Source organism: Tiliqua scincoides, chromosome 5 (genome assembly GCF_035046505.1).
Source record: "Tiliqua scincoides isolate rTilSci1 chromosome 5, rTilSci1.hap2, whole genome shotgun sequence".
In the NCBI taxonomy this organism is placed as follows: domain Eukaryota; kingdom Metazoa; phylum Chordata; class Lepidosauria; order Squamata; family Scincidae; genus Tiliqua; species Tiliqua scincoides.
The window spans coordinates 89,854,767-89,881,935 of NC_089825.1; the positions used below are offsets into that span (position 1 = coordinate 89,854,767).

General features: G+C 43.4%; 1 protein-coding gene across 8 annotated transcripts in view; it reads right to left on the minus strand.

Annotated features, from left to right (window-relative positions):
• Positions 1-22,395, minus strand: part of SPOP (speckle type BTB/POZ protein) — a 59,820-nt gene extending 37,425 nt beyond the window's left edge. For 4 of the 8 annotated variants that reach the window (XR_010794564.1, XM_066629762.1, XM_066629757.1 and 1 more), the window contains exon 1: positions 22,276-22,395. The gene's annotated coding sequence lies outside the window, so the exon portion shown is untranslated. Of the gene's footprint in view, positions 1-21,554; positions 21,690-21,738; positions 21,853-22,275 lie in introns of those variants that run through there. The other 4 variants (XM_066629763.1, XM_066629760.1, XM_066629761.1 and 1 more) reach the window with 2 other exon arrangements.
• Positions 22,396-27,169: the final 4,774 nt, after the last annotated feature.

Here is a 27,169-nt window from a genome sequence, read left to right on the forward strand (position 1 = left end):
TCATGAGGAGGCCATGGTGTAGGCTTCCTCATGAGGAAGCTCCTTGAACCATTCACTAAAGAGGCTATGCCGTGTCTCCAAAACTAGACGTGATAGAGCAAAACAGATACCATTTTTGGAATCAGCACCCCAAATATACCCAGGAATTAGTGTAACATTTAAGGAAGCAAAATGTGTGTTGGCTTGTGTAATCAGATTATCAAAACACAACCATGAAGATGAAAAAGGTACAGGGAAGGGCAGCTAAAATGATCCCAGAGAGGAACCTTCTTCCTTATAAAGACTACTGGGGTTTTTTAGTTTAGAAAATAAATGACTAACAGGGAAGTTGATAAGATCATGAATGGAACAGAAAGGTCCCAGAAGATGAAAACAGGTCATCCAATGAAACAGACTGGTAGTGGTAGGTTCATGGTAAACAAAAGTATTATTTCATCTAAGCCTTTACTCACCCACGGAATTATTTGTCAAAAAAAGTAAGGATGCCAAGTTGGCTTAAAAAATGTCATAAGCAATATGGCCAATAAACATAGCAGCTAAACTGAAACTAAATCCTCAGTGCTTACAAGCAATATACCTCTGGTTACCAGATGCTGAAGAAAAACAAGGTAAGACTCTCTCCATCACACCCTGCTGAGCATCTGGCTGCCACAGCTGGAACAGAATGCATGACCTTTGGTTTGATTCAGTAAGGCAATTCATTATTAGTTATGGATGACAGCCCAGGTAAATTTCAATTAAGTTCCTGTGGCTATATTATGATAGGAGAACCGTATAATTGTCCTTGAATAACAGAAACCCTATCCAGTCAAACAATTGGTCTACTCTTAGCAGCTCTCCAAGAACTCAGACAGATGTCTTTCCCACACTTATGATCCTTTAACTGGAGATGCCAGCAATGATATCTGGACATTGTCCAGCCAAAGTTTATGCTTTAATTCTGAGTTATGACCCTTCTTCTTTAAAAAAAGGAGGGAGGGAGGAACAAATCACTTCACAAACCTGTCTATCATTCCTGCATGACAGTCATGCTCTTTTCTGCATTGCTGCAGGTACAGCTGAACATTGCAGGTTTCAGAAGTTAGCATCTGGCCATAAAGTCTAAGAGCCTGGCTCAGAAGTCTCCTTCCTAATGTGCTAAGTTTCCAAGAATAGAGCATTAGGTCGCAGAACATTCAAGCTCATACAATCACATTCTGAATGTGTAGACTGGCCATGGTTATGTGTCAGGTGGGATTTTGTTATCTACAAGCTTGGTGAAAGCACATCTGAACCTGTGCAGAACACCTTCCCTAATCCTCTGTGGACACTTCATGGAAAGGCAAGAAAAATCTAGACCAAAGAACAAAACCATATAGCACAGAAACGACACATAGAGTTAGGAGGAGTTACATTCCAAGTAGTCCTACTTGGATATTTAGTAGTATTTGGCAGTCCTACTTGGATATAAAACCAAAAATATTTAGCTTATTTTTCCTCTTTCTAACAGCTCTTAGAGTAGTTCTTATTGTGAACTCTTTAGAGCTAGATAGGCACCCATGAGGTTCAAACTTCAAGAATGTGTTGTCAGGCTAAGACACAATCAGAAGGACAACTGCATCCACTGAGCTTTCTCATAAGGTTTTCACAGAGGGTATTTTATTTTAATTGCTGGAGGAAACAAGTTAGACAATTGAAAGCAGTTGTGCACAAAGTGAGGATTACTCCATTTTAACTTGAACCAACTCCAGATTCCTCCAGAGGCAAGATGCTGTTTTATATTCAAGAGAACTGAATACTGATAGAATGCAGAAGAAAGTAACAAACACAGGAGAGCAGTGAGGCAACCTGGCTTTCTACTCTCTTAACTCCTCTATGGCCTGGTGAATGATGACCTTCCTGTCTGTTCCCCTCTTTTGGGGAAACGCACACATGGTGCCCAAACTATTTAGCAAATGCCTGCCTAAAACATCTGTGTATTTCAAGCCTTTTCCAGAATTCTCAAGTTGCTTCCAAAGAGTGGATGTCAGCATAACCAGGAAAGTAACTATAAACTAAACAACTGTAAGCAGGGGTTGAAGTTTCTCTTTTGCCAACATGCAGCAGAAAAGGAGGAAGGTGAGCTCTCTCTCCTCCTGCAGCTCTTCAAATAGTAACTGCTCTTATGTGTCTCCAGTACTTTTTTTTCCTTGAGAAAAGCTGTGACAACACATTTGAATCCCAAAGGAGTTTCTTCACCATTCTCTGAAGGGGGAGCAGCAGTGGGATGAAGGGATTCCAGCTGGATTCAGTCAGTATGCTGTCCCTCTCTTCTCTAGTAAGATGTTTATGCAAAAAGGCCAAGATAATCAATTTTAGCTACAACTACAGCGCATTGTGATCTCCCTCCAATCCTGGATATCAAGTAAGATTGCATGGAGCAAAACACACACCACTATTCTCAAACAGCAGTTCTTTCAGGTCTTATTTTTGAAACATTTGTATCCTCTTCACTGACCATCTCAGAATCCTTACAAACATCAGCTGTGTGATCCATAAACAGCTGAGACAGCTGAAACAGACTATGTAGTACTGCAGTTCATATCTTAAAAACTTGCCAGAATAAAAGAACCTTAAGTTATTTCCCAAACATCAATTCCTTAAAAAGGTGCATTGCTGCTATCCTTTTGGCAGCTCATTTCAGAGCCTCAGGTCAGATGTAGAAAAGGCTCTGCTCCTCTCTGCAGCTGCTCTAATCTCCATAGATGAGTGGGGATTCTGAGTAAAGCCTTGCTGGATTATCTCAATAGGCATGAATTTTTTTAAGGGAAAAAAAGCTCAACATTCACAATTACACCACATCCATTCTTCAGTGTATTGAAGTACCCATTAACATTGTCCTCTGATAAATGTATACAAGCAATAAATATATTATGCTTCATGTCAAAGAGATCAGACTGGCAATCCTTGTGCAATTACATCTGCTGGCATCCTTCAAAACCCCCATATGTTAGAAAAGAATTTCTTGAATAGGACAAGGATGTTGTAAATGGACACCGATATTTGAATAAAAGGTATTGAAAGAGCTGGTGCAATACAGTGGTTAAGAGACCAAGCTGCAGGTCAGGGCTTCCCCAATTCAAATCTCACCTCTGGCACAAATTCACTAGGTGGCCTTAGGCAAGTTACTCCTGCTCAGCTTCAGCTCTCCCACTGCAACATAAACATAGTACTACTTACTTATTAGCTGTGATTCCCAAACTCTCTGGGAGTTTGGGAGCCTAGTAAGTCCTTATGGGGGAGAGGGGAATGCAGCAACATGATCCCTAGGATTGCGCCACTACCGGGGGGGGGCTTTCTTTTACTTACAGGATGTAGCAGAAGCCTCCTGGAGGTGCAGGGAGCCTCATAAAGGACTCCACAGGGCTCCCCAAGTTGTGGAGAATGTAAAAATAACAATCGTGACCCATTTCTGGTTGAATATGGCATGAGTGACTCTGCTGTTCATGGTGAGAAATTTAACAAAGCACACTCAAGCCATTCATGTATCTAAAGTAGCTCTTTAGATTCACACTCATATGTTTAAACAGTTGTAATCTTAACAGAGGCTGGCACCAATTCACCTGGTTCAAAAGTTAAGCTAAAATGTCTCACCTTCGTGGATCTACTGAGCCCTACTCCATTTAATTGGCTGTTTTCCAATCTTAGAGAGGTCCTTTAGCAATTATGGCAGGAGGTCTGGTCTAGAGGGTTGAGCCTCCATTTGCCTGAAGATAACATCCCAAGGTCGCCAGTTCGAGGCCACCGGCACCATGCGACCTTGAAGCAGCTGACAAGCTGAGCCTAGTTATTCCATCTGCTCTGAGCGTGGGAGGATGGAGGCCAGAATGTGCGACCAGATCAAGAAAGAAACATCTGAATGTTGTGGTTTCTTGAAAGATAGAAACCTTCTTTCAAATTGTAAAAATCCCTACGGGATTTGCCTGCCTATGTAAACCACCTTGAATAAAGTCTAAGAAGAAATCTGAGGACCAAGAAAGGCGGTATAGAAATACCTATATTATTATTATTATCTGCATATTTCAAATATTTCTTCTGTGACCCTTTTATACCTCTGCTATAAAAACGAAAGTAACTGACAGATTACATCTTAGTCCGTGTAGCAGACAACACGGCTCTAGCTGGAAACATTATTTACAACAAATCTTAAGACTGTAAAGTAACAAATTAACATAACATTTACTTCCTGCCATGATCCTCCACTCAATGTTCCTAAAATAAGACTAACATGCGGGGGGGGGGGGGTGAAACCCTTAATTTTCAACTAATTTGAGGGTAAAAAAGAATAGCAAAATAAACTACCTTGCTTGCTTCCTGTTTTTCATGTTATGCAAAGAATTATTGGTACAGTATTGGTTTTTACATCTCTAGCAAATGTCTCTCAAATGGCGTTTCTGCTAGCCTTGCCAATTTGCACTGCTTTGCCACAGTTGGCACTCTGAAACTATAGTTCCATAACTTGAACAAGGGCTTCCCCTTTCTAAAGCCTCATTGATTCAATTAACCATGAAGACATCCTTTTGGATTTGCTTGTGCATTTTCTCATTTACAAAAAACCTCTAATCCTCCAGAAGGGATTAGAAGCTCCTAATTGTGCTTAAACACTCAAGTATTTGGTTTGTGCTATGCTCTCCCCATGGAGAGATCAGAGAGACCTGCAGGATAGGCAGGTACTTGGATCAAGAAATTTGTAGCCCCCCCCCCCTTTTGGCTTTCATAATGGCTCCCCAGAAAGTTATCAATCAAAATACATGGCACAATTAAAAAATAAATTATTGTACTATGCTCCTGTAACATTCCACTATGTCACCATACAAACAGAGCAGCAGTGTCCAAAAGAGATTTTCAAGAAATGGGAGACTGCCCTGCTTAAAAGGCAATACAATTGCATTCAATATCCAGCTTGATATATTCCAGGGCTGAAAACAGACTCTATAACATGGGCTCAAAGGTGACAAACTGTAAAACTCCTTATCCAGAGCACCCAGTCTGCACTCAGACACATATTTCCTTCCTGAGACAGATACACTGTATAGTACTAGGTATGTAGAAGCTGGGGGAGGAGGAGGGGACAGACTTTTCCCTACATAGTTACAGTATTGAACAGTCTGATCCACAGTTCTCTGATATCAGTAAAAATATTGGAAAGATGTTTGTTTGTGGAAACTTGAATATACAGCTTCTAGATCAGGAACAGTCATGTTAGTCTGCTGCAGCAAACACAATAAAGAAACTTAAGACTAACAAATGGACTTATTTTCATGAACTAGGACCCACTGCATCAGATGCATGAAAACCTCAGTTGGCAGGGTTCTGTAAAAACATGGATAGAAAGAAAACATTGTAAACAGGGGGACTAAATGACCACGAAATGATAGAAACTGTGCACTAGTGCCTTCCTTTAAGCCATTTCTGCTCAATGTTGCATATATGAAACAGGGACAAAATATGCACATCTGTGGGCCGGGCAAAAATGAATTTTTAAGATGAGACATACCCCGAGTTCAAGTCAAGTGAAACACCATGCTGACCTGGAAACTTTTATTCACAGTCTCAGACAATCTGTGAATCTGGTTGTGATTGCTTATTGGCAAGGGAAATGCATTCTGAATATGTTCAAGAACATTCTCTCTTGTTATTTGACATATTCCAAGGCTCAAATTTGACACCAAAAACAAATTCCAGGGTTACACCATTCTCATCAGTGATAAAACTGGGCTAAAGGACACTCCCTGTTGTACTGAGCAGGAGAAGAATAACTGTCCCTTCTATTCTAGGGGCTGTTTGCTGGTGTTTCTTCTGCATCTTTTTAGACTGTGTGGTCTTTACATCAGGGAGCCATTTAGTCATTTGATTTTCTCTGTAAATTGTTGTAAGGACTACTACATGAAGCATTTTACGCACTCCCAAACCACTTTACAAATGCTTTAAAAATACAGTATGAACTTTCAGTTCAAAGAACCTTAAAACATTCAAGGGCAAATTAGGCTAGTTCAGATTGGTAATAGGAATGAACAACTGAATCTGCTTTAAACAGACCTTTGCACATAAACAGAACCTTCAAGGAGCAAGTAAACTCCTCAAAGGCAAGCATGGTTCAAATTTGGGCTTCTCCTGCTCCAAAATGATAGCATTCCACTACAGCTCCTGACTTGTTAAGAAGAAGAGTCTACATACCACACACAGTGCTTTCTTGCCTGTATTCCATTTCAAAGTCTGACTGTACTCTCTCAACAAAACCAACTGAATCGCAAATTTCAACAAGGGCACATAAATGTACAATTCTCAGCTACCTGAACAATTCGGTTTTATAGGCATACTAAAATTCTCATTTGACTCTGTTTGACCAGACTCTCAAAATCATTTTTGATATGAAAAAGTTAACCCAAGGTAATATACTGGTAGTCATTTTCACATAAGGAAGATTTTTCTCAATGTGCACCCATATGATGACATGAAGATACATCACACATTAAACAAAAAAAGACTCATGTTTTCCATAGTATGGAAAATCTCATAGTGCCACAACAAAAGATAATACCACCGGAACAATACGGCATTATTTTAATTGACTAGCACTTCTATTTTGCATCTAGTTTAAGACCAAGCTTTTAAAATTGAACAGAAACAAGTAAGTGAGCTCCAAACCTACAGGACATGATTGACTGGACTCACAGAAAATTAGAAGAAATGAATCTGTGGGCAGCAGACACCACAGACAGAACTATCAACCAGAATGTGAAACCCTTAATAAAAGGAATAGGTGTTAGGGACTTGAAAAAGCACACCAAAAAATGAGACACAGCATATTCCACAGAAAATGAGAAGGTGTAAAGGCACTAATGGGAAGGAGATAATAGAAACAGTAAAGCAAAAGCAAGAGATCTCCCATATAATGAAGCAAAGGATGCATGCAGTTGAAAAGGACAGGCGTTTCACTGTCAAGGTGTAAAAGAAGCCAAGAGAGGGGGAGAACACTGAAAAGATTACTGGGCCACTTGTAACAAGATCACTTAACAGAAGAGAAAATTGCTGGTAATGCTTTTCATTAATATTGTCAGAGCTATGTAATTTGGTATAGAACTGTTGCTACCGAAGAATGAGGGATGAGTACACAAAAAGGGAGGAGGAAAAATAAAGTGACACCTAGGTACATTCTGTCAGATCTCTACAGAGGTAGCAGCCATGCTCTTGATTGGACAGCGCCTTGCACAGCCTACCATGGGAAGCAAAAGTCCAGCTAAATGTAGCTGCATAGAGGACACCATGATGCCATTTTGACAGAGGGAAGGCAACTGCAGTAATCAACACATTGAATAAATCATTTTCACAACTCATGACCTGTTAACATGGTGATCACTAAGTAAGCTAGAAGGTGCCTTGAATTAAAGTAAGAGAAAGTACATGAGAAAATCTCTTTCTTTAAATCATCAGTTATAGTACTTCTGAAGAGGAATTCTTCCAATAAAGCAAGGCTTTTCAACTTCTCTCTTATTCCTCTTACAACTTTTTGCAGGTACCACTTCAAAAGTATGATCTCTGCCACATCAGGCAGTAACAGTGTATGTCAATGAAGATGATAAAGCAACCCGTGCGGTGTACGATCACACTAACAGGAAAAGGCCACTAATCTATCCCTAACTTCTCAGTTGCACCATATACAGTACAAACAGTTAAGTTACCAAAGTCACAGATTACATTCCATAAGGCAGGAGTCCATAAAGTGAGAGTCGCAATACCACAGGGCAGGGCTTCTCGAACTAGGGCGTCGCGAAGCCCCAGCCTGAGGGTCCTGGACTTTGCCCTCTTAAGGGGTGGGGGCAGGACGAAGGTAGCTAAGGTGTGTGCAGGGACTGGCATGCACCTACCAGTCCCTGCAGCAGCCTCCCAGGGGTGCGGGGGAGTCCTGTGCGACCCTCTGCACAGCTCCCCAGCCTTCTAAAAGTGAAAGCAGAGCAATCACTCTCCACTTCCAGTTTTGCAGAAGCGGAGTGCAATCGCTCTGTTTTAACTTTCTGGAGGCTGGGGAGCCCTGCAGACAGTCGCGCAGGGCTCCCTGAATCCCTACTCTAGTCCCTGCATCCCCTTTAGTGACATGATCCTGGAATTGCGTTGCTGTCTCTTCCCCGTCCCCACAAAGGCTTACTGTGGCTCAAACTCTCCCAGACAGTTTGAGAACCACTGCCTTAGGGTGTCATAGCATATTCACAGGGGTGCCACGGGATGTCCCCGGTCACCCCTCCCACCTATTCCCCCTGCTGCCACCATCTTGGATCTCACGAGATTTGGGTGCTGCCATCTTGGTTCTCATGAGATTTCACAAAATTCAAGATGGTGACACCCGGCTCAGTTGGGAAGAGGCGGCTGCGGAGTGTTCTGAACCAGGTTAGTCTGGGAACCACTGCCATAAGGGATTAAGATATATAAAGTAGCTGCAAACGTGTGTCAGTTAAGGTTCAGCAACATCAGATCCACAGCTGGCAATTTCTCAGTAAACACTAGTACTGGCAAGGTTCTGGTAATGACTGGCCTTCACCAGGCTTTCCTGATATTTATTGGGATAACTGGAAAACCTATTAATGTACAAAGGAAAGTTTTCAAGTAGTACAATATTTTTTTTAATTTTAAATAAATATAGTCTCAACTGAACCTCACTGGGAGCTGCTATGAGGTCATTTTAGTTGCCAAGAGGTGAGTGAGCGAGCAGCATTTCAGGCAATTAGATGGGGCTGGAGGACACTGGTTAATTACTCCATGAAGCCTGAAGAATCAACATGCTGTCAACTTCACATAGCTGTCATTAAAAAGTAAACTTTTTTCTTTAAACAATTGGAGTTACAGGTAATACCTTTACCTGGTTCCGTTCCAGAACCCTCAGTGGGTTTTTAAAAAATGAATGGATACAAAATCAGTGGAAAAAAATAGCTTTAAAGACCCACTTCCAGGTTTCTTGCTTTTCCATTGTCTATAACACAACTACACTGATGCATTCTGGTGCAACAAAGGAAGAGCAAGGAACCTGGAAATGGGTCATTAAAGCTATCTTTAATCCCAAGAAGCTTGCAATCAGTGCAGTTTAACAGCGCAAAGGTAGGAAATTGGGTTTTGGTGCTTTTTTTCCTTGTTACAAGGCATTTAAAGGTGGACCTGGTATCAGTAGCAAGTCGAATAAGTGGAAATCAATCATACAATTGCTTAATCCTGTTAAGCAATTAATACAATTGCTTAATTTTCTGAGGCTATGAAGGAGGTGGGTGGTGCAGTGTGAGGTGGGGAGGGCTTGTGAAACATGGTGGGGGGGAGGTGGGAGAGAAGGCTGGCTGGGCAGCGGTGAGGTGAGGCATCTCATCAACACAGGGCGCGCTCCTGGCAGGCTTCAAACTGGGAGGGAAGTCTGACCTAGTAAGAGCTCTTTCCTCAGCTTGGGAAGGAGGGAGCCCAGCCTGCTCTTAATGGGGGGGTGTCTAAATGCCACGGCCTGCATTCCTCCATCTTGCCTGGGAGGAACGGGGGGCATCTGCATGTTGGGGTGTATGGGTGTGAGCATGCCCCCATCTACTTTGGGGGTGAGTTGTAATCTTGCTCTGTGTGGCTGCAATCCTATCCACACTTTCCTAGCAGTAAGCCCCATTGACTTAAATGGGACTTACTTCTAAGTAGACCCACATAGGTTTGGGGACTGTGTCAGCTTGACCAAGTATCTTCACCTTTTTCTTTTTCCCCTTCAAAAAAGAAAAAAAATGCCACTCTTGATCAGTCAAGCTGTCTCCAAAAATTGATTAAAAAATAAAAATACCCATTCCTTTTCGGCCATCCCCTTTTCCTCCTGCCTCCTTTTGGGGGGGGGGTATTTTCCACATTGGCTGCTATTATAAGACAAAAGGCACAATCCTAGCTAGGTCTACTCAGAAGTCAGACTTATTGTGTTCAATGGAACTTACTCCCAGGAAAGTGAGGTTAGGATTGCAGCCAAACTGTCTCTGGGTCTGTCACATCAGTTTGCAATTAGCAGATACACAGAAAACAAAGTCTTCCCCTCCCCCAGCAAGTTCATCACTTCTTCCCCCTCCCCCCCACTTTCCAAAACCCTCAAGGTGTGCTGCTAACAAGCTCAGGGCACAAGCCTAACCAGGTCTACTCATAACTAAGTCCTATTTTGTTCAATGGGGCTTACTCTCAGGTAAATGTGGTTAGGATTGCAGCCTCAGAGTGCTGGCAGCTGTTTTTTTGTTTCTAGTGTATAATTATAACACCTTCATCCCCATTTTGGGGGTAACTGAGGTGAGGTGATGTAGCCTCAGGCCGGAAAAGTTTGAGAGCCACTGACTTAATCCATCACTTCTTGGTTTCATCATGCCATACATATGATGTTGCACAATTTGATCCTGCTTCAGTCAAACAACAGTTTGCAGGTTTGAAGTCAACAGCATACTATGGTCTGATGAAGCCAGAGAGTACTGCACTGGTGGGCAGATGCATAAGGGGCTCATTCCCAAATCTTCAAACAAGCCTCAGTTAAAAGTTACCATTTTTAAGATAATTTCAGTAGTTAGCAACAGTTAACTAATTTGTGTAATTAGCTTATGTATCAAACTTGTGAATTACCAAAGTAACTTTTTTGTTGCTGATCAGTCGGTCATTTTTTTTAACCCCACTAATTAAACGACCAACCTTACAATGATGTTTGTTAGTGGATCATTTTGTGAGAATGGGAGCTTTGGCCCTCCATCCTCTTCTCCCTTATCTGTCCAGAAAAACTAGTTGCTGATTAGGTGCCATTTTCTTGGATACAGCAAACAGAATACTAGCTTGAGTGAGCTGTTGGTTTAGCATTGCATGTTAGATTATCAAAGGAGAACTTCCAGAATCAGAAACTAAGTTTCACCTTCTGTTTAAGCTTAAATGAACTGTGTAATCCAGGCAATTCCCCATCTCTTGGGCATGCAGAATGGACTGCAGCTCAACTGAGTAAGTACAATGAATCCTGTCAAAGATTTTCATTTTCAGCATGGGCAAAGGTAGAAACCAGTGTAACAAAAATCATGGGCATTTTATGAGAGTTGATATAGTTTCAATACAGAACAAGGATGGCTTCTTAGATAATGTTTTGCACTTAACTGCTAATATCGAAGTACAAAACACAAATATACATTCTCTATTGTATCACATAAAGATACACACACACATATGCATAAATCACTACTTTCCCTTTTGAGAGTGCCTGAGTGGGAAACAATTGTACTATACTTTCATAGGAAAAGTAACCATTTTAAGTGTGCATCTTTCATAACCAATGAAATGTGCATGCACACAAGTAGCCTTGGATGCAGATATGTCAAAAGAAGGGCTGAATTAAGAAGGCAGTTTCCAAACCATAGGCAACACTTTTCCACTGCCAAATAGTATTAGAAGGGTGGGTTAATTTTCAGGAAAGGAGTGGTATTAGGGTATTTAACAACATCCCAAACATAGCATAGGTGACTTTCTCCTCAGTTGGGGTTCCAGAACTATTTTCCATCACATATATGGGTTTAGAACCCAAGCTGAAAGAAAAATGACTGGAGCATATGTATAGACACAGTGGGCATGGGAAAGTTAAACATTCCTTTGCAATGAAGAAATTGTAACAATGGCTTGGAAACACAATGGTAGAAATGGAATGGAAACAACTTGAGCGCATAATGTGTAGTTCCAGCCAAGAGAAAAGAAAGACAACAGTATTTGCAGGTTTTGCCAGGTCTGGGGTCCACCATTAAGCCTGGCTGAGAAAGAATGCAGCCTGATAGGTATTTAAATCCTCTACTGGGGACTTACAATAAGTCTACACCAGCTCTAACTCCTGAAAAACTCCTGTACTTCAACTGTTTTCTTGATCCAGGAGAACCCACCACTCTTGCCCTCAATTCAACATCTCCCCAGAGTTCAATATTTCACAAAGAGCCTTAAGCTCACATATACTTTCCACTGAAGGACTAAAACATTTTGCTGAACTTAACTTATTCAGACTTACGGACAGTGCTTTTTTTGTGAAAAAAAGGTGCAGGAACTCACAACTTGTTAATCTTTTATTTATTTATTTATTTTTAAACCATTTTTTAATTGGAGAAATAAAATATTTTTTATGTGCTTCCCCCCTAAAGATGAACTTACTTCTGAGTAGACATGCATAGGATTGGACTGTCAATCTCCACATCCCCTTCCCCCTAGCTACTTTTTATACACATGGGGGAAAATACTGTACAGGTGCACTTGTAGCGTGTAGTATGTAGTGTGGCATTACTTCCAGGAGAGGAAGCAGTGAATGGATTCCGAAAAATGGCTTACATGAGTTTCATGTAGTAAAATTACTCTAAGCAACTGTGGGAGTAAGAACAAAAAAGGAATTCTTACATGAGAGGGGTCCTTAGGTGCACATAGAAACAGCTACTTTTGCAAACAATTAATTAAATATGGTTTAATTCAGGTATCAGAATACTCTGTGTCTTTGGGAAGGCACTTGGCATGCAATTGTATGTTCTCTGCTGCCCTGAGCAGCTGCTTTGCATTGCTGGAGAGGAGCTGCAAACGCTGGCTGGCGGAGGGCATGCTTGTGGGGGAAGGATGAGGAAGATCTCTGGCAAGGCTGGACAGCATGTTGTACACACGTAGAATCCCGTTTCACCTGCCCTTAGCATATGAAAACAGGTGCAGATATATACCTCTGCCAGGATTAAGAGCCCAATCCTAGGTATGTCTACTCTGAAGTAAGTCTCATTCTAGTAAATGGAGCTTACTCCCAGGAAAGTGTCTAGAATTGCAGCCTAAAGAGCCCAATCCTATGCATGTCTACTCAGAAGTCCACTTTAGTGAATGGGGCTTACTGTGGATAGGATGGCAGCCTTAGAGTCCAATTCTGTGCCTGTCTACTCTGCCTCTGTTTTGCTCCCCCCCTCCTGGAATGCCTCCGAAGGGGAGGGGCCCCTGCAAAAAGGTGCCGGAACTCCGTCTCCCCCCCCCACGTTCCATTAGAAAAAAAGCCCTGTTTACGGTCTTTTCATGCCACAAATTTGAACTTTTCTCCCTTCTATCCATGGTAGGTGCAGAAAAGCCACTACTTCTCTATGATCTACTACTTCCATTGCACATTTATTCAGAGTTTTCGTGCTACAGCATACAGAGCTTGACAAGAGAGATTACAATCTCAGTACATTAGAAAAGTCAAGGATGGACAAATTAAAAAGAGAGCATGATGTAGAAAAATATTTTCTAAAAAAGTCAAGGAGTGGGGAGGCAGAAAGTTACCTGAAAGAGAGACGGGGGGAGGAGCTTTACAAGCACAGAGGGGAGAAAGGGGGGGCTCATCCAGGGTGGAGTAGAATAGATATAGTGAGGTGGAGGCCTTTAAAAATATTGAAGCATAGCATGAGGAGAAGCCAAAGTAGAGGGAGACAGTGGGGGGGGGGGGGGAAAAGATAACATGATCACAACAATTGGAGAAAGATGTGTTTTGCAGAGACATTCAAAATTGACTGAGGAGAAAAGGGAAGACATCAAGAAGGCTATATGAGGTGGCTTTATTTTAAGTGCTGATACCTGCACTGATCCTCCACAATTGGGCAAATTAATCTGAATGAAATAACATTTGTTCTGGCTGATGGAACTAACTGGTCCCTATGAAGGGACTATCCACTTTGGCTTCCCACTATAGGAGCACTTGAGGAGGTGGGGATGGAGAAAGAGAAACCTTATCACAATTAAGGGATAACTAAGTGGACTTTTTTATGTAGCAGAAGAAGGATGGGACTGAGGAGGACTGAAATACATGAGGGAGTTATTTCAAGAACTGCTTCTGCCCAGCACTGGGGTGACTTGGCTCTAGTTTAGAATGTGAAACCTGGGTTATTTAGGAACCCACAAATATTAGTACATCTCTAGTGGGGAAGACTTTCCAGCTCTCCTAGTTCACAGTGCCAACAAGGATCCCAGGTTCAATTTCCAACATTTCCAGATAAGGCTGAAAAGACCTGTTGCTTGAAACCTTGGAGACATGCTGCCAGGCACTGTAGAAGGCAATATTGAGCTACATGGACCAACAGTCTGGCCTGACAGAAGGCAACAGTTCTTCATGTCTCTTCAAAAATAAGATCTATGCATATTCAAAGTGTAAGGCTTCTCAGAACACAGGCTGTGACCCCCAATAGGCTGGCCACAAGAGAAGTTCAAACCTGACTGCTGCAAGCTCAGTTCACCACCTTAATTTCTAGATTGAGTTAAGACACCAGAGGGGGAGGGGAAGAACCAGGAAGGAGAAGTGGTGTATGCAAGTGGGGCAGAAAGTACAACTCCACAGAGGGACAGAGGTACTGAGTTGGAGGAAAAGTAGTAGTAGAGGGTGCGCAACCAAGGAAGATATACCCAGTGTAGCTTCCAGATTGAGAAGATAACACACAGAAGAGCTAGAACATTTACAACAAAAATTACAAAGCACTTGAAATATTCCTCCACTAAAATGCTACTGTACACACAAGCATGAGCACAAGATAGTCCTGAGGTATATGAGAAAGATACTGAACAGAAAAACCACATGAAAACAAGGTAATTTAGATTTCTTTCAGTTCTGCCTACTTCCTTATCTTTCAGAACCTGTCTCCATAAAACTCCTAAAAACTTAAAACTCATCAAACAAAGGTGCACAAAAATACCACTGGACTACACATTGCCCATTATCACATTAAAATTCCTAAGCACACAAATCATAGCACAAATGGACAGCAATGAATTATTTTTAAAAAGTCTAGCAGCCAACAAGAAAAAAATATTTTTACCACATATTTTGTGTGTTTGACTTTCCTCTCATGTAGAAAAACCTGGAAATGAAAATCCAAATCTGAAACATTACAGAGGGATCTTAAGGTAATTCTCAGAGTGTGAGAATGCTAAACCAACAAAAAGTTTCTCTTGCTACAGAACAGCCACACACATGTCCCAACAGGAGAAGTTCAAAGCCATCCATTTCAAGTCCATTTACATTTCACCCAAGCTGTAAAAGTATGTGTAACACTGCTTCTTATCTAGGTTATTCATAAGTGAAAGTGGCCTCCAAAGAAAAAAGCCAAATCAAATAGCCTGACATTTTCAGGAGTATCAGCTAAGCAGCGGGGTGAAAAGTTGCGTTAGAACAGAAAAGGTGTGCCAGTGATGAAGCCAAAAGCTGTCAGGAAGTAGCACAGGGAATGCTGGAAATGTCAGGAAGAACTAAGCATATTCACCAGCTTGGCATAGTGTCTGCTCAATTGAAGCCCAATCTGACAGGTAAACACTAACTGTCTTCTTTATAGTACAGCCTCCTATATGTAATTGTGAGTCGGAGGGAACCATGAGTGTTTGATCTAGTACAGGGGTCTCCAAACCCCAGCCCGGGAGCCATATGCGGCCTGCAGCAGGCCTCTATCCGGCCCATGGCCAGCTTCTGGTACCCCGAGAGCTTCTGTGCTGCTTGACCGAACATGACCAGAACTGGGCTCCAGTCACAACTGGTGGATGTTCTGAGGATCGGGGAGACTACACACAGCCTAAAAACATCACTTCCTGGTTTTCCAAAAAAACCAGAAGTAACTTTTTGTGCCCTCTGAAGACCTTACAAAGCTTTCTGAAGGTCAGAGAGGTCTCCCCTGGCTTCAGAACATGCTCCTGGTGTTTCCTGTGATGCGCTGGTTCTGAAGTATTTACTCCTGTACACTTAAGTAAGCTGCTTGTGAGGTGAGGAAATGGGAATCCATTTAAGAGTGTGCTTATTTCTGTGGTATGTGTTGGTGCTTGAAGAATCCTGGAAATTTGAGCCCCATTCATTCATTTAAGCTCCATCTCTAATGTATTCATTTTAAAAAAATTTTTACCAGCCCTCGACACCATGCTAGATATTTCATGTGGCCCTCTGGTCAAAGAGTTTGGAGACCTCTGGTCTAGCAAAAAGAGTGTCTCAATTAGTAGATGACTTCAGGACTGCATCCACATCTACAATACACTTCTCTGACAGGGGCCATCACAGAATGTGTATGTGGCTTACAGGCATCGCTATACCATGCACTGATAGCCACCACTCTTTTTGAACAGAAATCACCATTCATGCTACTTGTGCATGTTTAATTACGCCACAGCACTACACATTATAACACACAGTGTCAGATGCTTAACCTAGCAGTCAGCACTATGGCCAATGACAATTGTGATTGGCAATGGAAAAGAAAGTCTTTGAAACATTACTAAACTTTAAGAGCCCCTGGTGCAGCCTCATTTGCAGGCCATGACAAATCTAATATTTTATTGTCCTTGATCTGACAAAAAGAAGCAGAACTTTTTGTATCACAGGCTCCTCTAGATCAGTGGCACTAAATCAATAACCTGGGAGAGAGGATGCAGTTTTGGTGCTCTTATACAATTGATTACATAAGATTAACTCATCAATGCTATGTTTCAAAACAAACTACTAATTACAATGCAAACCAATTCAATGGTATCATATCTATTTACTGTGACGAGCTACTTGTACTTCTCAGAAGAGTAATAATTTACAGCAAGCATATACTGCTTTGCTCTCTAAATCCCCAGAACAAGACTTTGCAAGTTCACCATGAACAGAATTGATCAATTTGGTGTATTCAGGGCTGGAAAAAAGTACTGTATAATCCCTAGAAGCAAGCACTAGACTCAGACAGAGTTTCAAGCCCCTCCACTGCCAGAGAATCACTGTGTGGCTTTAGGCAAGTCACTATCTTTCAACTTCAATTTCCTGACTAGAAAACAAAACTTACAGTATTCCCCAGACCGCTCTGAGGACTCTCAGAGGCTATAAACCATTTTATATATTAAGTGTTATACAAATGATAAACAGTTTGAAATATTGAATCCCATGGCTGTTAGATCCCACAGCCGATTTCTTTACATTTTAGATAGGAGCACCACAGTTAAAAGAAGGAGGAACATTTGTAATTCAGCAATATGCCTATAAGTGCACAGGATTAATAGCCTGCCCACCCATATGCACCCAGGTTAATCATTTCTGACACATTAATTGTCTGAAAGTACAGAAGAACAAAATCTCTGCCAATACACAAGAGCATCCCTGCCTGATCACCTGCCGGTGACTTACTTATATCCATGCTGCCTCTAGGCATTGGCTGAACTACTGTGATGCTCAAAATATTCTACGTTGAGGAAATGTCAAAAAAATCAGAGTCTATCTTCGCATGCCAGGCTCTAGCGGTTACAGTCAAAAAGACAAATAGGGATTATCCAGTCCCTAAACCAGGAAACCTAGAAGAGCAATTCTCAGAGTACCTGACACTCCTTCCTTAGGAGATAAAATCCCTTCCCTTATCCCTCCCACATAATTTTAATCAGGTTAGGAGGCAGACTTACACACACCCCAACCCACTCTCCATAAAGAAGGCTATGATGTTCAACTCTCATGATGTTAATCAAAGCTACACAGAGGGGGACAGAAGTCCCACATGATGCATCTTTTATTTGGCTGTTATCACTGCAGGTGGAAATTAAATGTTTGCTCTTCCACTTAAAATATCCCCTGCATATTCAAAACCAGAATGCCACACAGGAGGCCCTAGACTTGCCTTTTCTCCAGCAGGGTAGCACTGAATGAGCACTAGATTAAGAGGGAGAGGATTCAAACACTTGATCTCCCATCTACTGGCTGGAATGGTACAACCTAACATGTATCACAGAGAACTTCTGTTTTAGCTCTCAATACCAGGTGTGAAGGAGGAAACAGTTTTTGCAACTGTTTTTTTTTTCCTTTCACCAAATTTCTAGCCAAGACAGCTCAAAACTGCTCTGTTTCCATCTGTTGCTTACAGTTTGGACAAGAATTAAAGATTCACAACAAAGCAGGTGTCATTCATTTGCTCCATTACATTTAGGAACACTCCAACAACTGCAATCTTGGGGTATGAAGACTGGCTTTGGTAGAAAAGATTCCAGCTTCAACCACCCCTGACATTTAACTCAACAACTTTATTCCTGAAAGGCCAAAGGTGGGGAATTCTAAACACTGTAAGCACACAACAGGATATTTTCAGTCACAGACTCCAAGTTATGGAACTCTCTCTCAGGGCCTAGGAGAGGGGGGTAAAGGGGGTAATTTGTACCCAGGTCCAGGGTCAGAAAGGGGGCCCAAGAGCCAAAGGAGGGGACCCAGAAAGTACATGGGATCTTACGTTTTCCTATCTCACCCGAATTCACTGCCTGCTCATGATGTTGGGGGCACAACTTTGGGCATGCAGTGGCAACTGCTGCTGCAAGCCATACACACCATGCCCAGGAAAGCATCCATGACCCTCCTTAACACAGTGTCATAGCTGGAAGTAACTGGCCTGCTACAGTTGCTCTTTGTCTTGTGGATCCAATAACCATGAATGAGTATACAGTTGCTCAGGGACACCACAGCTGCTGCGCAAGTTCATTTTGGTGCACACAGCACACTGTCCATTCTAGTGAGCCCAAACACAGAGATGAAAATTTTCTGCAATGATTTTCTATATTTCAAAGATTTTAAAGAGAGTGTGTTTGCTTTTACCATATTACTATATTGAGCTGCCAATGCTGCATGGTGGGGTAGACCTCGGCTCCAAAGACAATTCTGGCTGTCAGCACCTTATACCTGCCCTGATTTGCCCTCCGTTCTGCTTGACCCCATTGCCCCCCTCCCCCTTTGGGAAGAGGCCCCAAAGAAACTTTGTACCCCCTGATAAAATTCCTCTCAGAGGCCCCGCTCTCTCTCCCCCCTGAGGTTCATTTGACCCCCCTCCCTTAATGTCAACTTTGTGCCAAATGGTTAAACCTCTCTAGTCAGGCAGACATTTCACTCAAATTGATGCTCTCCATTCTGTTTACAGTTTTTGCTTGTACTCTCAGCTGGCTTTGTCTCAGTATTTTCAAATTATTGTTTATTTAATGTTTTTGATTATGCTATTGACTATTGTATTTTTAATATTGTGAAAGTTGCCTTGAGAGCCCCTTTGGGGGCAGAATAGCAAACTAAAAAAAATATATGGATTAAAAAAAATAGCTGAATGTGGTTCTTTTTTTGGGAGGGAGGGATGTCCTAGGGCAGTGTTTCTCAAACTGTGCTTCAAGAGACCTTCTCAGGGAGGAGGGCATAATCCAGGCTTATCCCATCCTTCCATCCCCTTCCTATCCATCATCCAACTGCACCTGGACAGGACAGACCTGTGCTGATGCCCCAGATAAATTTCTCATTCAGTTTGCATCCTGAGGTGCCAGATGTGTCTTTTCTGGTTAGGTCCTTTGAAAAAAGTTTCAAAGATAGCAGCTAAGTGCTCCCAGGACTGTGCTCCACCTTCAATCCCCCTCAACTATGCCCCTGGTCTCCTAACAATTCAGGGAAAACTGTTGACCAAGTGATGTGACACCAAATGTTTCCTGTAATGTTTTCAGGGAGGGCACAGAGCCCTACAGCGGCTGCATAGGGGTGGCTCCGGAGTGCTCAGCAATGACATCATTGACATTGCCAAGTTCCAGAGCACTGAGACACATGCTGCATAAGGCTTCAATTCCAGCTGCACAGCTATACAGCTTACTGGGAAGGCTTGTTACTCTTGCCCCAATCCTCACAATACTTTGCTCTTAACCTTCTCTCCCTCACCCTGCACACATACCTGACAGAACTGAGCTCTCTCAAACCCTAATCTTTCTTCCAAAAATTATGCTGCTCTTTCCTCTTAATGTGCTAAAACACACATGGTAATGACACACAGGGGGTTTGGCACACACTTCCTAACTGTGGAATTCTTCCTAAAAGTATGCCAGAGCTCAAGCCTTGGTGTACTTCAGAAGGGATGTAAGATCTTTATTTAGATAAGTAGTAGCCATAGTTGCAAGAAAAGAATGTGATTGAAATACAATTTTTTTCTCTGCTCCTCCAAATATTATTTTTGAAATGATACCTTATCAATGTTATCCACTCTGAATCTTCCAGATTAGAATGAATAAAATTTAAATAAAATCTACTTCTCATCAGATCTCTCTTCAATCATCAACTCTCTTCAACAAATCCTTAATCAAGCTTATTCCTTCTGATCTGGCCCCAGTAGCCTGGTAATGATTTGTTAAGGTAAGTTGCACAAGTGTTACCAAAGCATAACCTAGAAAAAATTTCTACATGTCAACAAAGATGTGATGCGCCAAAGATTGGAGGGATCAATCAGCTCCAGCACTTTAAGATTTGACCATACAGTATCATTCCGATATAGATCTTCTTTACACAAGAGCAAAGGGTTTAGTGCTTCAGTAGCTGCATAAGAGAATTGCCTTTGGCAGAAGTATATTTTCCCGTCATTGCAGTAAATGATAGGTGAAGCTGCATCTGCTAAAAATTACCTTCCTTATGGAACCATTACACAAAGGAGACCCATTGTATACCAAATTGAACCACATCATTATTTTTCTTTTCTGGCTATTGCTGTGTAGGTCAATGACAGAATGACTATGAATACTTCCATCTCTCTCTGAACCAGATATATAGCATTCCACCCACCAATTACATCCGTCCTTACAATTAAGGAATTCTGTAAAACTTTTATCAAAGCCTTTACCAAATCACCAACTAGGGAGACAAAGAAAGTGGGCCTCATTACTGTATTAATTTAAATTCATACCGCTTCCATCTCAAAGATTCTAACATGTACGACTAATTCAAAGGGATCATACATTCCACAATTTGGCATAAATTGTGTAATGCAGGGAGTTTTAGAATTAGTCAGACATGACCCAAAGGGCCTCCAAACCCTTATCATGCCACACAAACACCAGTCCCTCGCCTTAAAACTACCTCAACTGGACAAAAAACTGCAAGCTATTACCGACATTTTTACAGATGAGAAAAAAACAGATGTTTTGTTTCTCATTCAAAGGCTACCCAATTTCTTTTCTAGACTACACATCAGGTATAAACGTGTGTGTGTGTGTGCATGGATATATCACATCAGGCAACAGCATCAGACTGCTGCCTAGACCAGCAATTTTCAACCTTTTTCATCTCACGGCACACTGACAAGGCAATAAAGTTTTCAAGGCACACGATCAGGTTTTTGACAAGGCACAATTGACATTGACAATGCTGCCAGTGGGGCTTCACATCCCTATTGGCCCTACTAATAAATGACCTTTCCTCAAATTCCTGTGGCACACCTGTGGACCACTCACGGCACACCAGTGTGCCACGGCACAGTGGTTGAAAATGGCTGATCTAGATGGTTGAAAATGGCTGATCATCAGGTACATAGGTGTATAGATAGAGATATATCACATCAGGCAACAGCATCAGACTGCTATCTGGACTTCGCATCAGGTATTTTACACGGCACCTAACAAACCCAAAACCCAACTCTTTCCCCACGAGGTCTGAATTAGCTTTCAAGGTTCAGAACCATCTGATCCCCACTTCCCTTGCTGGCAGGATGAAATCAGGAATCAGCCGCTTCCTCTGCCTTCCAGAAAGGGGTCTGGACAGGGCTACTTACCTGTTGGCCTCAGTAAGTAACTTCTGACACTCTGTGCTAAGGGCCTAGGCAGGAGGGAGCTGGTGGCCTGGCAGGTGCAGTGGTGGAAAGCACAGCAGAGGCAGCAGAGCAGTGCCTCTGCCCACTCAACACCATCCCCTCCTCCTCCTGAACCCTTGTGCAGAGCAGCAGCAGCAGCACTCACAGCTCACTATTTAGCAGCATGTCTCCCTCTTCAACTCTTCCCCTTGCGCAGCAGCACAGGCTCATTATTCTGCAAGCCCCTGCAGCATCACTATGCGCAGGCGCACCAGGAGAAAAGGGTGGGAGGAGGGGGAAGAGAAGCCAGGAAGCTGCAGGATGTGACTGTTCCTGTTTCGCTCCCCTCTGCGCATGCGCGCAAACATTGGCATCCCACAAAACTTTTTCGCACCGCATGCGTGCCCCAGGTTTCACCTGCGCCCACACGACGCATGCGCGCGCTCTCCCCTACAGCAGTCACAGGGCGCACGCGCCGTCTCCGCACGCGTCTAAACGAGCACGCATGCGCCACTGCTCCAATGAGTTAGAGCCTCCGCACATGCGCATTTCCCACCCGAGGTTGCTTTCCTCTGCCCCGCCCCTTTTCCCTGCGTCAGGCCACTTGGTTCGTTATTTTGCAAATGGCCGCCCGTCGGCGCTATACCTTCCTTCCCTCCTCCCGCGGTCTGGAGAGCGGTAGCCCTCGACCGCAACAACTCACCGGAGAACGGTATGCAGTAGCCGCGGCCGTCCCCTTGTGGTCTCCTCATAGCGCCGTGACCTGACACATCCGGGACTCGCCGGTGACGCAGCCCTACGCTTCGTTCTCTACAATGGTGGGGGAGGCAGTGCGCATGCGCCCCGCGAGGCTCGCACTGAAAAGTGGCGGGAAAATCCCCAACCGTCGAGTGGAGCCGTTGAGAGGAGAGCGGGAGCTGCGCGTGCGCAGTGGGAGGCTGCGGGACAGGAGTGCAGCAGAGCCACTTTGAGCAAAGAAAATGAACATGCCTTGCAGTTCTTTAGTTGGCCTTTGCAAAAGTCCTCCATCAATCATCTTTGTACCAATAAAGGAAATTGCTTTTATGTATATGTTGCACATGTTAGATGTTGCACATATATGCTGCATATATGTTAACATTCACACATTTAGGCTGCAATCCTAACCACACTTCCCTGGGAGTAAGCCCCATTGAGCAAAATAGGACTTACTTCTGAGTAGACCTGGTTAGGATTGTGCCCTGAGTTACATATATGTTAGCCACATATATGCTACATATATGTTAACATTCACAGTGCTGGTGCAGTGGGGCCGCACAGCCCACACTGTATCCAGTGCTGGGAAGGAGCAGGCTGAAGGAGCTGCAGCCTGTGCAGTGGGGCTACTCAGATCTGTGCCAGCAAAATGGGGCAAGTCCAAGAAGCACTGTCAGGCACTACTCCTGGATTCAGTGCCAGCAGGACGGTGCAGGCCTTCCTGCCAGTGCTGTCTACTCTCCAGGTGTTGCAAATGTACTTCACCGCACATTTGTGACACCCTAGGTCGGTGCCAAGAAAGATTAGGAGTGCACTGTTAGTGTTAGAATAATTTTTTTTTTTTTGCAGAACTTCAGAATATATGTTTCTACCAGAAAAATATTAACCAATGAAAAAGAAAAACAAGCCACCACTTTTCTTACCCCTCCCAAATATCAATAAACAAAACGATTTTGATGATAATCTTTTCTTATTTTATTTATAACAAATCTGTGAAAGCATGTAATTTCCTAAGGCTACATTCCTGTACACTTTGGAGTACACCCACTGAGCCCAGCAGGATTTTCTTCTGAGAAAACATGCATAGGATTGGGTTTCACATTGGCTAATTCAGGGCCCAATCCTATCTAATTTTCCAGCACTGATGCAGCCATGCATCTAGGCATGCACTGCTTTCTGCAGTGGGGAGGCAGTGACAGAGACCTCAAGATAAGGGAATATTTATTGCAGTTGCATTGGCACTGGAAAATTGAATAGGATTGGGCCCCCAATCACCTACTCATCTGGTTAATTTCATTGAATGTATATATGCCAGGGATTATTTTTTATTTTTAGCTCCAGAGCTTCAATTAGATATGGTAGACAGAAAAAATAAAAAATAGTGATGAATAATGTGTTTTATCACTGCAGTCTGTGCTGTGTGGGAGGCTTTCAGTATAGATTTGAAAAGGCATGCATATTTTTTTCCTAGATCTTTTTTTGTCTGTGTTTGCCATGCAAACTTGATGGGCTAGTTTTCCCATCAGCACAATATCCTGAATTTTCTGTTGCCATTGCTAAATATATTGTTATATAATATATAAGTTATAAGTTATAAGCTAAATATATTGTTATATAATATATAAGTTGCAGATCTCTTGACTAAGGTATGCAACTTGTCCCTCAAAACGGCCACGGTGCCAGAAGATTGGAGGATAGCAAATGTCACGCCTATTTTTAAAAAGGGAAAGAGGGGGGACCCGGGAAACTATAGGCCGGTCAGCCTAACATCTATACCGGGTAAGATGGTGGAATGCCTCATCAAAGATAGGATCTCAAAACACATAGACGAACAGGCCTTGCTGAGGGAGAGTCAGCATGGCTTCTGTAAGGGTAAGTCTTGCCTCACAAACCTTATAGAATTCTTTGAAAAGGTCAACAGGCATGTGGATGCGGGAGAACCCGTGGACATTATATATCTGGACTTTCAGAAGGCGTTTGACACGGTCCCTCACCAAAGGCTACTGAAAAAACTCCACAGTCAGGGAATTAGAGGACAGGTCCTCTCGTGGATTGAGAACTGGTTGGAGGCCAGGAAGCAGAGAGTGGGTGTCAATGGGCAATTTTCACAATGGAGAGAGGTGAAAAGCGGTGTGCCCCAAGGATCTGTCCTGGGACCGGTGCTTTTCAACCTCTTCATAAATGACCTGGAGACAGGGTTGAGCAAGATGTGGCTAAGTTTGCAGATGACACCAAACTTTTCCGAGTGGTAAAGACCAGAAGTGATTGTGAGGAGCTCCAGAAGGATCTCTCCAGACTGGCAGAATGGGCAGCAAAATGGCAGATGCGCTTCAATGTCAGTAAGTGTAAAGTCATGCACATTGGGGCAAAAAATCAAAACTTTAGATATAGGCTGATGGGTTCTGAGCTGTCTGTGACAGATCAGGAGAGAGATCTTGGGGTGGTGGTGGACAGGTCGATGAAAGTGTCGACCCAATGTGCGGCAGCAGTGAAGAAGGCCAATTCTATGCTTGGGATCATTAGGAAGGGTATTGAGAACAAAACGGTTAGTATTATAATGCCGTTGTACAAATCTATGGTAAGGCCACACCTGGAGTATTGTGTCCAGTTCTGGTCGCCGCATCTCAAAAAAGACATAGTGGAAATGGAAAAGGTGCAAAAGAGAGCGACTAAGATGATTACGGGGCTGGGGCACCTTCCTTATGAGGAAAGGCTACGGCGTTTGGGCCTCTTCAGCCTAGAAAAGAGACGCCTGAGGGGGGACATGATTGAGACATACAAAATTATGCAGGGGATGGACAGAGTGGATAGGGAGATGCTCTTTACACTCTCACATAATACCAGAACCAGGGGACATCCACTAAAATTGAGTGTTGGGCGGGTTAGGACAGACAAAAGAAAATATTTCTTTACTCAGCGCGTGGTCGGTCTGTGGAACTCCTTGCCACAGGATGTGGTGCTGGCGTCTAGCCTAGACGCCTTTAAAAGGGGATTGGACGAGTTTCTGGAGGAAAAATCCATTATGGGGTACAAGCCATGATGTGTATGCGCAACCTCCTGATTTTAGGAATGGGTTAAGTCAGAATGCCAGATGTAGGGGAGAGCACCAGGATGAGGTCTCTTGTTATCTGGTGTGCTCCCTGGGGCATTTGGTGGGCCGCTGTGAGATACAGGAAGCTGGACTAGATGGGCCTATGGCCTGATCCAGTGGGGCTGTTCTTATGTTCTTATGTTATGTTCTTATATGGGGTTGTTGGTTTCATTTCGTTTGTTGGCTCTGGTCATCCAAGCAAAAGCCAAAAAGTCCTGAGGGCCCAATCCTAAACTGGCCCAGCGCTGGTGCTGGGTGCCATAAATGTGCCATAAAGCATGTTTCTGGCGCCTGGTGAGCAAGGAGTGCTGGCACTTGGCCGGTTCGTTAGGCACCAGGCCCAGTGCTGTCAGAAGGAGGACACACCATCGCTGGAGGTAAGTGCAACTGCCAGGCAGCAATGTGGCCTCTGCGGGTTGGGGATTGGGTAGAAAGAGGATGGGAGGAGGGCAGAGAGGGGGAGGAATCAGGGCAGGAGGGGAGTGGAATCTGTGAAGCTGAAAAGATGGAATCTCTCAAGTCTGTGCTAGGAAAAGAACCAACATGGACTTGAGAAGCCCCATTGCAGGGCTTGGGGCTTTCCCTAGGGGAAGGGGATGAAAGTCCCTGTTTCATCCTCTTCCTCCGAGGAGACCTCTGGCTGCTTCCCAGCACCTACTGGATACAGTGGTAGCCACTTTTGCGCCCCTGCTCCATTGAGTACCGGAAAGCTCAGGATTGGGCTGGGACAGCACAATCCTAACTTGCACTGGAACAGGCAGGCTGGTGGGCCTACACTGTACCCAGTCCAAGTTTGGGGCTGGCTGTGGCTCAGCCCGAGGCAAGGGGAAACTTTCCCCCTTATCCCAGGGAGAGCCGCAGCAGCCCCAATGGGGCTACTTGGATCAGCACCACCTAAAGAGGTGGTGCAAATCTAAACAGCCCAAGATTGCCCCAGACTGCCTGGAAACGGGGTTAGGACCCAGCATAAGTGCTGGATCCTGACCTCACTTCCTGCTCTCTGCCTGCCTGCCCCTGGAAATACCTGCTGCCTGCCCTCATCCACTCCAGAACACCTCCTTCCCACCTCCTCCCTTCCCTCACCATGCCCCCCAGACCCCTAAGCCAGCCAAGCTCAGCTGACACGAACGTACCAGACTCCGAAGCTCACGTCAGTACAGGAAAGATGGAGCATGTCTGTGTGCTGGCCAGTCTATCCCAAGAGTGGCACAAAAGTGCTTTACAGCACTTTCATGATACTCTTCAGGCGGTGCAAGGGACTTGCAGGATTGCACCCTTAGTCTTTAATGACTGCTCTGTTCCCCTTCATCTAAAAGATTCAACAAAGTTCTTTTTGCTGATAATTTCAGAATATAGCCAATTATATTTCTAATTATATCCAGGCCACACTTAGCTGTTCCCAAAAAGTGCTTTGCAGAGACACACGTATGGGGATGCAGAAATGATTCTCACTCCCACAAGGAGATCTTTGTTGGCTTGTCATGAACTCACACTGTGTATTGGCATTTAATGGTTAACAGAAGAGAGAGAAGCCAGAAATAAATGAAATGAACTAATGCTGCTTTTTTTGAGGGAATTATTTACAATAATAGTGGGGGTGGATAGAATCAAGCAGAGACAATAGAAAGCTATACATTTTGCAACTGACCAGAGCTTCTGCTGCAGCTGCTGAGAAAGGGAGAGAATAAGGTAGCAGAGGAGTAGAAGAAGGAGGCAGATGGTTGACATGTGACCTGAAAGTTACTATTTCTAGAAGGCTACTTGAAGAACT